General features: G+C 43.6%; 5 pseudogenes; all 5 read left to right on the forward strand.

Moving 5' to 3' along the window:
- LOC143931679 (5S ribosomal RNA) lies at positions 1-119 on the forward strand (annotated as a pseudogene).
- Positions 120-219: 100 nt separating this feature from the next.
- Positions 220-338, forward strand: LOC143931012 (5S ribosomal RNA; annotated as a pseudogene).
- Positions 339-883: 545 nt separating this feature from the next.
- On the forward strand, positions 884-1,002 carry LOC143931884 (5S ribosomal RNA; annotated as a pseudogene).
- Positions 1,003-1,097: 95 nt separating this feature from the next.
- On the forward strand, positions 1,098-1,217 carry LOC143931525 (5S ribosomal RNA; annotated as a pseudogene).
- A 98-nt stretch (positions 1,218-1,315) lies between these two features.
- On the forward strand, positions 1,316-1,434 carry LOC143931801 (5S ribosomal RNA; annotated as a pseudogene).
- The last annotated feature ends 12,353 nt before the right edge of the window (positions 1,435-13,787 follow it).

The following is a 13,787-nucleotide window of genomic DNA, read 5'->3' on the forward strand; positions in this document are numbered from 1 at the left end:
GCCTACGGGCACATCACCCTGAAAGCACCCAATCTCGTTTGATGTTGGAGGCTAAGGAGAGTCGGGCCTTGTTAGTACCTGGATGGGAGACCACCTGGGAATACCAGGTGTCGTAGACTTCTTTTTATGTTGTTGGCGTTGACCTGTTTTTTTTTCGCTTGTTTCCCAAAGTGACCATCTTGGTGTTTGTCAAGAGGGTTGAGAGTGCCTGAAGAGATTGCCTATGGCCACATCACTCTGAAAGCACCAAATCTCGTCTGATCTTGGAGGCTAAGAAGAGTCGGGCCTGGTTAGTACCTGCATGGGAGACCACCTGGGAATACCAGTTATTGTAGGCTTCTTTTTATGTTGTTGGCGTTGATTCGTTTTTTTTTTTTTCGCTTGTTTCCCAAGGTGACCATCTTGGCATTTGTCAAGAGGGTTGAGAGTGCCCAAAGAGTTCGCTTACAGCAGCATCACCCTGAAAGAGCCCTATCTCTTCTCATCTCTGAGGCTAAGAAGGGTTGGGCCTAGTTAGTCCCTGGATGGGAGATGGCTTTGGAATACCAGGTGCCGTAGTCTTCTTTTTATGTTGTTGACATTGACCTGTTTTTTTTTCGCTTGTTTCCCAAGGTGACTATCTTGGCATTTGTCAAGAGGGTTGAAAGTGCCCAAAAGAGATTGCCTATGGGCACATAAGCCTGAAAGCGCCCGATCTCCTCTGATCTCAGAGGCTAAACAGGGTCGGGCCTTGCTAGTACCTGGATTGGAGACCACCTGGGAATACTAGGTGCTGAAGGCTTCTTTTTATGTTGTTGGCGTTGACTTGTTTTTTTTTTTTGTTTGTTTACCAAGGTGACCAACTTGGTGTTTGTCAAGAGGGTTGAGAGTGCCTGAAGAGCTCGCCTATGGCCACATAACCCTGAAAGCACCAGATCTCGTCTGATCTCAGAGACTAAACAGGGTCGGTCCTTGTTAATACCTGGATGGGAGACCACCTGGGAATACTAGGTGCTGTAGACTTCTTCTCATGTTGTTGGCGTTGACTTGATTTTTTTGTTTGTTTCCCAAGGTGACCATATTGGCGTTAGTCAAGGTTGAGAGTGCCTGAACAAATCTCCTACGGCCACACCACCCTGAAAGAGCCCAATCTCATCTGATCTCAGAGGCTAAGCAGGGTTGGGACCAGTTTAGTACCTGGATGGGAGACCGCCTGGGATTTCCAGATGCCGTAGGCTTCTTTTTATGTTGTTGCCGTTGACCTATTTTTTTCCGCTTGTTTCCAAGGTGACCATCTTGGTGTTTGTCAAGAGAGTTGAGAGTGCCTGAAGATATTGGCTACGGCCACATCACCCTGAATCTGTTCCATCTCGTCTGATCTTGGAGGCTAAGCAGGGTTGGGCCTGGTTAATGCCTGGATGGGAGACCGCCTGGGAATACCAGGTGTCGTAGGCTTCTTTTTTTTTTCAAATATAATTTTTTCTCCAAATAGGGGAAGACGGTCCCCCGAGTACATAATGCAACAGAGAAATACAGAGCAAAAAGCAGCTGAACAATACTTGATACAGGTATATTCGCAACTGTGAGTCTGCCTTCCATCAATCACAATGATTCGAGGCACAGATAAAGTACTGTACCAAGATCCAGGGTCATACAAACCCCAGGTCCCTCCGGCATAATCCATCCAGAGGGGGGTGTGGGGCCGTCATTCCCAATTTTCCACTTTTTCCAAAAGAGAGAGGGGGTGGAGGGGGTGAGAGATAGGGGAGGAAGGCAGAAAAGAGAAGGGTTGAAAGATCAGGAAAGGAGAAGAGGGGACGAGACACGATGGCAGCCACTGTCCAAGGGGCCAGTCAAGGAAAGCTCAGAGCACTAAGGCGATAGCAGGCGACATCCTTCCAGGTAGAATATAAAGGTATTCCAGATGTCTCAGGTTTGTTTAAAAAAGTCTTGTTTACCTTGTGATGTGAGGATCAAGTCCTCCATTTTTTTTAATGTCCTCTATTTTCCTAAGCCAGTGAGTAATGAAAGGAGGGGAACATTTTTTCCAATAGAGAGGGATGCAGGATTTCGCCGCATTTATCACATGCCGTAAAATTGATTTTTTTTTGTACTTCTTAATGGGAATCTGTGAATGGTGCAAGAGAAAGAATGCAGCCTCTTCCTGGATGGAGAAGTCTGTGAATTTTTGTGTTATGCATCGGATCTCTGTCCAGAAGTCCACCAAGCTGGGGCAGGACCAAAAAATGTGCAGCAACGTGCCCTCTTCTTCTCCACACCTCCAGCATATGTTCGAGGAAACATTTCTGCAGCTTTGATGGTGTCAAATACCACCTGGTGAGAAGTTTAAAATTCGTCTCCTGTATCTTCGTGCACAGCGACATTTTGAGAGCCAAAGTGATAATGCGTTGTCTCTGTGCTGGGGAAAATGAGCAATTAAGGTCCTTTTCCCAGTTGGACAGACAGGTTAAGTGTGGGTAATCTGTTTGAGAGAGAATGTGGGCCAAAGGGCCTTCGCTCCTGCATAGAGTCTCAAACTCCGTCTGAAGGCGGGCGAACATTTGAGGATTGGGTATGGAATGGAGAAAATGATGTCGTTGCGCCGCTCTCCAAAAAGGCAGTTGAAAAAGCCCTGTCGGATCTGTTAGGGTTGAGAAAGAAGGCCATTTTCCATCAATGACGAATTTAGATGCATTGTCTAGGTTGGAATTTCTAAGTGGGTCCCCAGTTCAAAGGTTGGATGGCCACGTATAGGGAATAGGGAAGTCAAAGACGTGAGTGTGTTTTGGGTAGCGATCAGGTGACTGACTTTCAACTAAGCCCCTATAGTGGGATGTGACATAAATTCTGTGGGTAAATACTTATAGCACCACATGGCGCTTCTTAGCGGAATTCGGGAGTGAGCTTAGAAAGTTTGTTTCGATTCCAGTCCAATACACGCCCCAGATGGGAGGCCAGGTAGTAGCGTCGCAAGTCAGGGAGAACCAACCCTCCCTGTTGTTTAGACAATGTCAGCTGTGACCGCTTAAGTCTGGGATTTTTGTGGGCCCAGTTAAATTGAGTGAGCAAGGATTGAGCTTGCTTAAAAAACGGGACTGGAATCTGGACCGGGAGAGCTTGGAAAAGATAAGTAAATTTAGGGAGTATGTTCATTTTAATGAGATTGCATCTCCTGAACCAGGAATGGAGGCCAGAATGCCACCCGTGAAGCAAACTGCGGATCTTAGTGACAAGGGGTGGGGGGAAGTTCAACATAAACGTACGCACGATGTCCGGTGGAATGTAAGTACCTAAGTACTTAAGGGCTGTATGGGTCCATTTAAATCGAAAATTGGACTGCAAGTCTATTAACGTTTGCGGGGGGACTGTAACCCCCCATGGCCTTTGATTTCAAGAAGTATCACGTATATCTGGAATTCCCGAAGGAGATTTGGCAAGGAAACTCTGGGATTCGTCAGCGAGAACAGCATGTCATCCGTGTAGGCAGATATCTTGTACTCAATAGTACCCATTTGGAGTCCCGTTATGTCTGAGTTTTGTCGAATTGTGGAGAGAAAGGGTTCCAATGACAGTGCGAATAATAGGGGCGACAGGGGGCAACCTTGTCTGGTCCCATTCCCGATGTCAAGGGGAGATGAGAGAACCCCATTCGCTTTGACTTGAGCTGAAGGGCGTGAGTATATCTTACTTATCCATGCCAGCATCCGTTCACTCAGACCTATATGGCGAAGGACCGAGAACATCATTGTCCATTTGACCCGATCAAAAGCCTTCTCGGCATCAGTACTCATGAAAAGACAAGGGGTCCCAGATGACTTTGCTTTATGGATCAGGGTAAGCACCTTAATGGTGTTGTTCCTATCTTCCCTGGTGGGAATAAAACCTAACTGGTCAATATGTATAAGGGACTGCAAGTGATGTGCCAATCACGTGGCGAGGATTTTAGAGAATAGTTTTAGGACCGAATTTAGGAGGGAAATGGGTCTGTAGCTCCCACATAGGCCCGGGTCTTTGCCCTCCTTAGGTATCAACGAGATGTGGGCTCTAAGGGTATCCTCAGGAAAATCCCCATTCGAGCTCAGAGTATTAAATAAATTCACCAAGCGCGGGCCGAGAATAGGGAGGAAGGTCTTAAAGTATTGTGCGGTATATCCGTCAGGGCCCGGAGCCTTACCCACCTTCGGAGGTCCCACGGCTGTCTGGACTTCTTCCAGTGTGATCGGGTCCTCCAAGTACTCCCGTGATTCCGATGAGAGGGTTGGTAGACCAGAACCGGTTACATATCTGTCTATATTGTCCTGTCCAGACCCTGAATCGGGCAGGTTGTAGAGATCAGAGTAACATTTTTCAAAGACTTCGGCTATTTGGGTTGGGGTAGAGGCCCTCTGGCCATTCTCATCTATCAACTGTGGTATGTAAGAGCCAGATTTCAACTCCTTTACCGACCTGGCTAAGATTTTTCCGCATTTGTCCCCTGACTCCTACGTCAGTTTACGACAAAACTGGAGTGCCGCTTTCGCTTTATAATGGAGTAGGTCAGCAATATGGGTACGGAGTGTCCCCAATTCAATCTCTAAGGTCCGTGAGGGGGCATGTTTATGTTTCGCTTCCACAGAGGCAAGTTCACGAAACAGATTAGCAAGCTGTTCCTTCCATGTTTGTTTGATGCGCGCCCCGTGCCTGATAAGTACCCTGCGGAGTACTGACTTGTGAGCCTCCCAAATTATCCCCGGGTCACAGTCCTGCGTTTAGTTTTCTTGGAAATAAAGGTCCAATTCCCTGGTCACATCTGCTAAAACTTCCGGTATCTGGAGAAGGCTCTCATTAAGGTGCCAGAATAGAGACCTAGGTGATGGGTTCCTAGAGAGGGTGTAGGTAAGGGCTACAGGAGCGTGGTCGGACCAAGTTATATGGCCGATGGAGGAAGAGCTCACCAAGTGCAGTTGGTCATGTGGAATCAAGAAGAAGTCTATCCTCAAGTATGATTTGTGAGGGGAAGAGCAAAAAGAGTAGTCCCTTTCCCCAGAGTGTTGCAGACGCCAGACATCAACTAATTGGTCATTCAGTAAACACTTAGTAATCCGCTTTCTAGAGGAAATGAGGAGCGAGGAGAAAGAGGCAGAAGTGTCAACCGATGGCGAAAGGGGACATTAAAGTCCCCACCTAATATCAACAGGCCCTCCCGAAAGTCACATAATCTGTGCAGGGTAGTTCCGAGGAACGTGTCTTGGTGATCATTGGGAGCGTACACAGTGGCAAATGTAAAAAGGCGCTCTCCAATGTGGCCCCTAAGAAAAAGATATCGGCTCCCAGGGTCCACCAGAGAATCCTGGAGAACCCAGGGGAGCCTGCTAGAGATCAGAATGGAGACTCCCTTGGTCTTAGAGGAGGGGTTAGTAGAGTGGTAGACCTTAGGGAAGGATCTCAACCATAGAAAGGGGAGGCTAGTATTTTTAAAATGTGTTTCTTGTATAAAGGCCACATCAGTACAGGAAGTCTTCAGTTCTCACAGGAGGATCCACCGTTTTTCAGGGGAGTTCAGTCCCTTAACGTTTAGAGAGGTGACCTTGACTGAGTCTGCCTTCGCTCCTCGGGGAGGGGGAGGGGGACGTCAGAGAAAAGCAAAGAAAGTTGAACCAAGGTAGGTTTTGGGTAGGTAATGCATGGCGGGAACTAAGGGGGAGAAAGGAAGGGCAAATGGAAGGAAAGGTAAAGGGAAAAAGAGGCCGGGCACCTCAACCCCAGGGGGAGAGGGAAATTAAGGGTTGTCCGCACTCAACAGTACAGGAAGGGTATACTAAAACAGCACAATTATGCTATAGCGCTTACCAGATGTACACTGGGTTTAAAGCGCTGTCCTACTTGGGTTGGTGGGTAGACAGGTCAAGAGGGAGCCCCCGAATCCTAGTCCCCCCAGTCCCGGCAGTGGTAAATGTCACATCTGATACTGGTATGCAAATAAAAGACAATCAGTAACATCATAGAACCAAAAAACAATAGTATAACCAAAACAGATGTAGAGCATATAACTGTCAGCACTGAGGGGTCTCCTCGGCTCGCCCTAAACGTAGGCATGCACGAGGGAGCCCGTCACAACAGAAAAGGCATCACAGAATGGGATCCACCACCCCCCGTCCCAATCCCCTAAAGTACATGCAGTCCCCGAACAAATCCATTGCTCCCTTTGGCAGATTGTCCTCTTCTTACCCCCTCTCCCCCGTCCACGCCCCGGGGGAAAAGGGGCAGGGAAAGGGGGAGTGGAAGGGGGGAAAGGGGTAGGGAAAGGAGGGAAGGGAAGGGTGGGAAACAGGGGAGAGGGGAAAAACATGCGGAAATGTCAAGTCCTTTAGCGCACTCCCACCAGCAAACACCAAGACCCCATAAATTTCAACTCCTCCCCTCCATGGTCACCACATCATGATGAAAGAGGAGCAGCCCTGGTCGGTGCATGGAAAATCTGGCAGGCAAGGGGCTGGGGCCACCATCCCTCCATCCAACGGGAGACTTCACCCGAGCAGCAGTCCTGGGGCCCGCCAATTAGTGTCTCTCCTGCATCGCCATCGGGGGCTGTGTAGAGCATCCAGAGGGAGGCTGGGACTGCCCAAACAGTAAGGGGTAAATCCTCCAGGGGGGTCCAGATTCACCCTGGAGGGAAGCAGTGTCTTGTACCAATAGGCTCAATAAATAAGTCATCCAGGGTCCCCAAAAGCTGCAGAAGGCAATGTCGGCAAAGAGTAGGTGGGAGCCAGAGGGGGGGACGAGGGGCGCAACCAGGGGGAGGGGACACATATGCGGGAATATCAAGCCCTTCCAGTACAGCGCACTAGGTATCACTCAGATCCCCCAAAGTGCAACTCCCCCATCTAAGGTCAAGACTCCAGAAGGGAAGATGAGCCGCCCTGGTCTGTACATGAAAGAACCTGCTGCCAAGGGGTTGGGGCCATCATCCCTTCCTCCAATGGGAGATGCCACCGGCATGACAGCCCCGTGTCCTGTCAAGTGGTGCCCCTCTGACAATGTCGTTGTGGTATATGTGGAGCATCCAGGGAGAGGCAGGGACCACCCAAACAGTGAGGGGTAAAGCCTCCAAGGGGGACCGGTGTCAGACAGGAGGCTAGCGGTGTCTTGTACAAGTTGGTTAATTAGACAAGTCATCCAGTGTGTTCCTGTGAGCAGCGGAAGGAAAGGTCGGTAAGGATTATGAATGGGTGGGGGCCAGGGAGTGCATAAAACTGCCACCAGATGACCGGGGCAGAGAGGGCAAGGGGATGAAAGTCAGATCTGGTAGGTGGGGGCGGGGGTGAGGAGTGTCCCTCATATTACTATCTGTATACATTAGCCTGTCTTTTGTACACATTAGCCGGTCCTCTGTATACACTAGTCTGTCTGTATACACTAGTGTATACAGATAGGCTAGATTATACAGAAGAACGTCCTGGGTATGCAGAGATGGAGGCTAGGGTATACAGAGAGAGAGGCTAGAGTATGCATACTTGCTAGTGTATACAGACGGACTAGGGTATACAGAAGACCGGCTAGTTTATATAGGGAGGCAAATGTGTGCAAAAGATAGGCTAGTGTATACAAATAGGCTAGATTATAGAGAAGAACATCTTGGGTATGCAGAGAGAGAGGCTGGGTTACACAGAGAGGCTGGTGTATGCAGACTTGCTAGTGTATACAGACGGACTAGTGTATACAGAGAGGCTTGGGTATACAGAGAGCTAATGTATAAAGAGCAGCTAGTGTATACAAAAGACATCCAAGGGTCTCCAGAGAGACTCGTGTATGCAGAAGACCGGCTAGTTTATACAGAGAGGCTAAAGTGTACAAAACACAGGCTAGTGTATATAGATAGGCTAGATTATACAGAAGAACGTCCTGGGTATGCAGAGATGGAGGCTAGGGTATACAGAGAAAGAGACTGTGTTACACAGAGAGGCTAGAGTATGCAGACTTGCTAGTGTATACAGACGGACTAGTGTATACAGAGAGGCTTGGGTATACAGAGAGCTAATGTATAAAGAGAAGCTAGTGTATACAAAAGACATCCAAGGGTCTACAGAGAGACTCGTGTATGCAGAAGACCGGCTAGTTTATACAGAGAGGCTAAAGTGTACAAAACACAGGCTAGTGTATATAGATAGGCTAGATTATACAGAAGAACGTCCTGGGTATGCAGAGATGGAGGCTAGGGTATACAGAGAGAGAGACTGTGTTACACAGAGAGGCTAGAGTATGCAGACTTGCTAGTGTATACTGACGGACTAGTGTATACAGAAGACCAGCTAGTTTATACAGAGAGGCTAATGTGTACAAAAGACAGGCTAGTTTATACAGATAGGCTAGATTATACAGAAGAACATCCTGGGTATGCAGAGATGGAGGCTAGGGTATACAGAGAGAGAGAGAGAGAGAGAGGCTGGGTTACACAGAGAGGCAGGAGTATGCAGACTTGCTAGTGTATACAGATGGACTAGTGTATACAGTAGACCGGCTAGTTTATACAGAGAGGCTAATGTGTACAAAAGACAGGCTAGTTTATACAGATAGGCTAGATTATACAGAAGAAGGTCCTGGTTATGCAAGAGATGGAGGCTAGGGTATGCAGAGAGAGAAGCTTGGTTACACAGACTTGCTAGTGTATACAGACGGACTAGTGTATACAGAGGACCGGCTAGTTTATACAGAGAGGCTAATGTGTACAAAAGACAAGCTAGTTTATACAGATAGGCTAGATTATACAGAAGAACGTCCTGGGTATGCAGAGATGGAGGCTATGGTATACAGAAAGAAAGAGAGGATTGGTTACACAGACTTGCTAGTGTATACAGAAGGAGTAGTGTATACACAGGACCGGCTAGTTTATACAGAGAGGCTAATGTATACAAAAGACAGGCTAGTGTATACAGATAGACTAGATTAAACAGAAGAACGTCCTGGGTATGCAGAGATGGAGGCTAGGGTATACAGAGAGAGAGGCTAGAGTATGCATACTTGCTAGTGTATACAGGCGGACTAGTGTATACAGAAGACCGGTTAGTTTATACAGAGAGGCAAATGTGTACAAAAGACAGGCTAGTGTATACAGATAGGCTAGATTATACAGAAGAACGTCCTGGGTATGCAGAGATGGAGGCTAGGGTATACAGAGAGAGAGAGAGAGAGAGAGAGAGAGAGAGAGAGGCTGGGTTACACAGAGAGGCATGAGTATGCAGACTTGCTAGTGTATACAGATGGACTAGTGTATGCAGTAGACCGTCTAGTTTATACAGAGAGGCTAATGTGTACAAAAGACAGGCTAGTTTATACAGATAGGCTAGATTATAAAGAAGAACGTCCTGGGTATGCAGAGATGGAGGCTAGGGTATACAGAGAGAGAGAGAGGCTAGGTTACACAGAGAGGCAGGAGTATGCAGACTTGCTAGTGTATACAGATGGACTAGTGTATACAGTAGACCGGCTAGTTTACACAGAGAGCCTAATGTGTACAAAAGACAGGCTAGTGTATACAGATAGGCTAGATTATACAGAAGAAGGTCCTGGTTTATGCAAGAGATGGAGGCTAAGGTATACAGAGAGAGAAGTTGGGTTACAAAGAGAGGCTAGTGTATGCAGACTTGCTATATTGCAGAGCGTAATTTATCAGGAAAGAGATCCAAAGCGTTAGTTGCAGTAGTATCATAAAACTGAGAAATCGTTGCATTACTCTAAATTTAAAAGTTGTTCCGGTAGCACTGAAAAGACGATATTAGATGAGTGATCTACACATTTCGTTTACTATTGCAGAGAGATACCGGCTAAATGTTAATATGTTAATATGTGCTGCGTGTAAGGTAGAAATAAGATGGTTAAGTGTGAGCTGGTTTACCAGGATTTAGAGATAGTAATCTGTTTATTCTAATAATAAATATAGCAAAATAACTCTAAAATTAATATTGAGACAGTATATACAGGTCGGGTTTAAGTGGATATACACTAAATAACAGCAACGACGTGTGTAGGTTTTTATCAATCAGGTTCATTACGTGTCTTTAATCATGTAGTGAATATACCCCAAATATAGCATAAGGATGAGAAAGGATAATAACGGGCAGAGGATGCCATGGCAAAAAGACAAACTGCATTAGAATTGTGAATATGAATTAGAGATGAAATGCCAATCCCCACGGCTACGTACAGCAAAGCAGCTAAATATTCAGCTAAATATTCTGCAATAGCAGAGATTAAGTATTGCAGTCGAAATGAGATCGGAAGCGTTAGTTGCAGTAGCTCCAAAATGACTGAGAAATCATTTCATTACTCTAAATGTAAAAGTTATCCAGGTAGCACTGAGTGGACTGATATTGGATGAGTGATCGTTGTAATACAAATTCAGTTTCCTATAGCAGAGAGATACCAGCTAAATGTGAAACGAGCAATTAAACTGTTCACGGTAGCATTGCATTACTCTTAATACGTGCAGCGTGTAAAGAAGCAATAAGATGGTTTTGTATTACCCTAAAATTAGCAGTATACGTAATAAAGGTGAGTAGGTAACATGTATTTAGACATAGCAAACTCTACAATCTAATTTAGCAAAATTAGAACGGATAATATTGAGACAGTATATAAAAGTCGAGTTTAAGTGGAAATACACAAAATATCTAGCTTACCTTTACATTGTTCAATAGAGCGTTGCAAAGTAATACCAAAGCAGAATGTCGGAATATCAATTAGATGAGATGATTGCTGTAATCATGAAATATCAGCAACGACGTGACAAGGTTTCTATCGTTTTTCAGGATCCTTACGTGTCTTTAAGGATGAGTAAGTATAATAACTGGCAAAGTATGACATGGCAAAGAGACAAATTGCATTAGAGATGTGATATAGACATGAAATGTCAATCCCCATTGGTTATTTACATGTAACCATTAATGCAGTTAACGCGGCTACATACAGCAAAGTGTGAGCTAAGCAGCTAAATATTACTTAACATATCAGAGATAAAGTATTGCAGTTGAAAAAAGATCGGAAGCGTTACTTGCAGTAGCTTCAAAATGACTGAGAAATCATTTCATTACTCTAAAAGTAAAAGTTATACCGGTAGCACTGAGTGGACTGATATTAGATGAGTGATCGTTGTGGTACAAATTCAGTTTCCTATAGAGAGAGATACCAGCTAAATGTGAGAAGAGCAATTAAACTGTTCCCATCGGTAGCATAGCATTACTCTTAATATGTGCAGCGTTCAAAGAAGCAATAAGATGGTTTTGTATTATCCTAAAATTAGCAGTATACGTAATAAAGGAGAGTAGGTAACCTGGATTTAGACATAGCAAACTCTATAATCGAATTTAGCAAAATTAGAAAGGATAATATTGAGACAGTATATACAGGTCGAGTTTAAGTGGAAATACACAAAATATATAGCTTACCTTTACATTGTTCAATAGAGCGTTGCAAAGTAATTCCAAGGCAGAATGTCGGAATAGCAATTAGATGAGATGATTGCTGTAATCATGAAATATCAGCAAGGACGTGACTAGGTTTCTATCGTTTTCAGGATCCTTACGTGTCTTTAAGGATTAGAAACTTATAATAACTGGCAAAGTATGACATGGCAAAAGAGACAAACTGCATTAGAAATGTGAATGTGAATTAGAGATGAAATGTCAATCCCCATTGGTTATTTACATGTAACCATTAATACAGTTAACGTGGCTACATACAGCAAAGTGTGAGCTAAGCAGCTAAATATTACTTAATATATAAAAGAGATCGGAAGCGTTACTTGCAGTAGCTTCAAAATGATTGAGAAATGATCATATTGTCGGAATAGCAATTAGATGAGATGATTGCTGTAATCATGAAATATCAGCAACGACTAGGTTTCTATCGGATGAGAAGGTATAATAAATGGCAAAGTATGACATGGCAAAGAGGCAAATTGCATTAGAGATGTGAGATGGACATGAAATGTCAATCCCCATTGGTTACTTACATGTAAACGCGGCTACATACAGCAAAGTGTGAGCTAAGCAGCTAAAGGGTATTTAATAGTAAATTGACGTAGCTTGAAAATTCCAACGTTTAAATCGTTCCATTAATTTTGTAACGCACGAAGACGGCTTACACTGACTGTTTTCCGTTTCCACTGCTTATCGGCATAATGTATCAGTAACCATGAACATTAATAGTGATAGACAGCTTACATTAGGATGTATGCATGAGGTAAATGTAAAATAGTTGCATTATGTGTTATTAATGTAATCAAACTGTATTGCTATGCTTTGCTACTGCAACCACTTCTCAATCAAGTAAACCGCCCCACTGCTTTTCTCACATTTTGCTGCTGTTAAAAAATGTGTTGCAAGTGTTAGGTGTTACAAATGGTTATCAGTGCGACAGTTAATGTGGAGAAGAAGTAATACACAAAATAGAGTCAGAAAGAGAATCCTATTGCATAGAGGTCGCGAGAGATGGTTGCATTGCTCTTATGTGCAGTGTGTAAAAGGATTTAAAAAGATGGTTTTGTGTGACTTTTGCTTTAACGTAAAATTAGCTGTAGACATTATAACTATGGTTAGGTTTACAATGATTTAGAGTTAATAATCTCTATAATATAATAATAATAAGTATAGCAAAACAAATTAGGAAAATATTGAGGCATATAGGTCGAGATAACGTGAATACACAAAAGGGTAATATCCTCATTAAGGCAGAATGTCGGAATAGCAATGAGATTCGATGGTTGCAACATAAAACAAAATATGAGAACGGCTAAAATTCAGAACAACAGTACATAATTTAAGAGTATAGTAGAATATAGTACAAATTATTTAAGATTAAATAGACTTAGAATGAAAAAAATCTAAGTTTAAGTCGTTGAGTAAATCGTTGAGTAAATCGTGAATTTATCAGCTAAGTTAACGCTGAGATTATGATTAATTTCACAGTTCCATTACGCGGTCCTTTTCCACTGGTATAGTCATAATGTAATATCAGTAATTGCTATCAGTAAATGTTAAAATTGTAAGACGGTTCACGGTTATGTGGAATTGATATGGATTTAAAAGCGGTACATTAAATTTCTGAAGCATATGGCAGAAAGACGGCTTACACTGCTTTTCTCACATTTTGCTGCGGTAAAAAGAAATGTTTTGTCACTGTGTTTTAACTGTGACAGTTAAGGTGGAGAAAAAGAAGTAATACAGAAAATAGAGTCAAACAGTGGAAACGTTTATTTGTCATGACAGCTGATACTGGTTGAGCAATAAAACTGTTTTATTAAGATGTAAGACTAGTTTTATTCTCTACATATAGGCTTTTCAGAGAGTTGTATAATATAGGCGACCAATAGGACATCTAAATGGCTTAATGTTGTAGGGAGGAAGTATCGCTTTTCAAAGGTAAGAGATTGAAAGCTTAGCTTGAAAATGTCCGAGAAATAGTTGCTTTAGTCTAAATTTAAAGGATATGCCGGTACCAATGAGAAAGCTTATATTAGACTAGTTGATCTTTGCATTAGACAATCCTATTATTATTATTATTATGATTAAGATCATAGTGCAGAGAGATACATTTTGCATTACCGTACAATTAGCGGTAGAACTCATCGAAGTGAATAGATTTAACCGGATTTTGAGATAGTACTCTCTATTTCTAATAAGAAATAAAGAAAAATAAGTCAGGATGGTGTGTCAGGACTGTCACATACTCAATGTGACAGTTGATGTTGGAATTACAAATATGCAAAATAGAGCAAAAGAGTACATGGTTTATTTATATGTATGATAGTTTTATTGCATGCTTGATGTGGATGA

This window comes from Lithobates pipiens, unplaced genomic scaffold (genome assembly GCF_037356315.1).
Source record: "Lithobates pipiens isolate NorthernLeopardFrog02 unplaced genomic scaffold, aLitPip1_a1.2 Scaffold_25, whole genome shotgun sequence".
In the NCBI taxonomy this organism is placed as follows: Eukaryota; Metazoa; Chordata; class Amphibia; order Anura; family Ranidae; genus Lithobates; species Lithobates pipiens.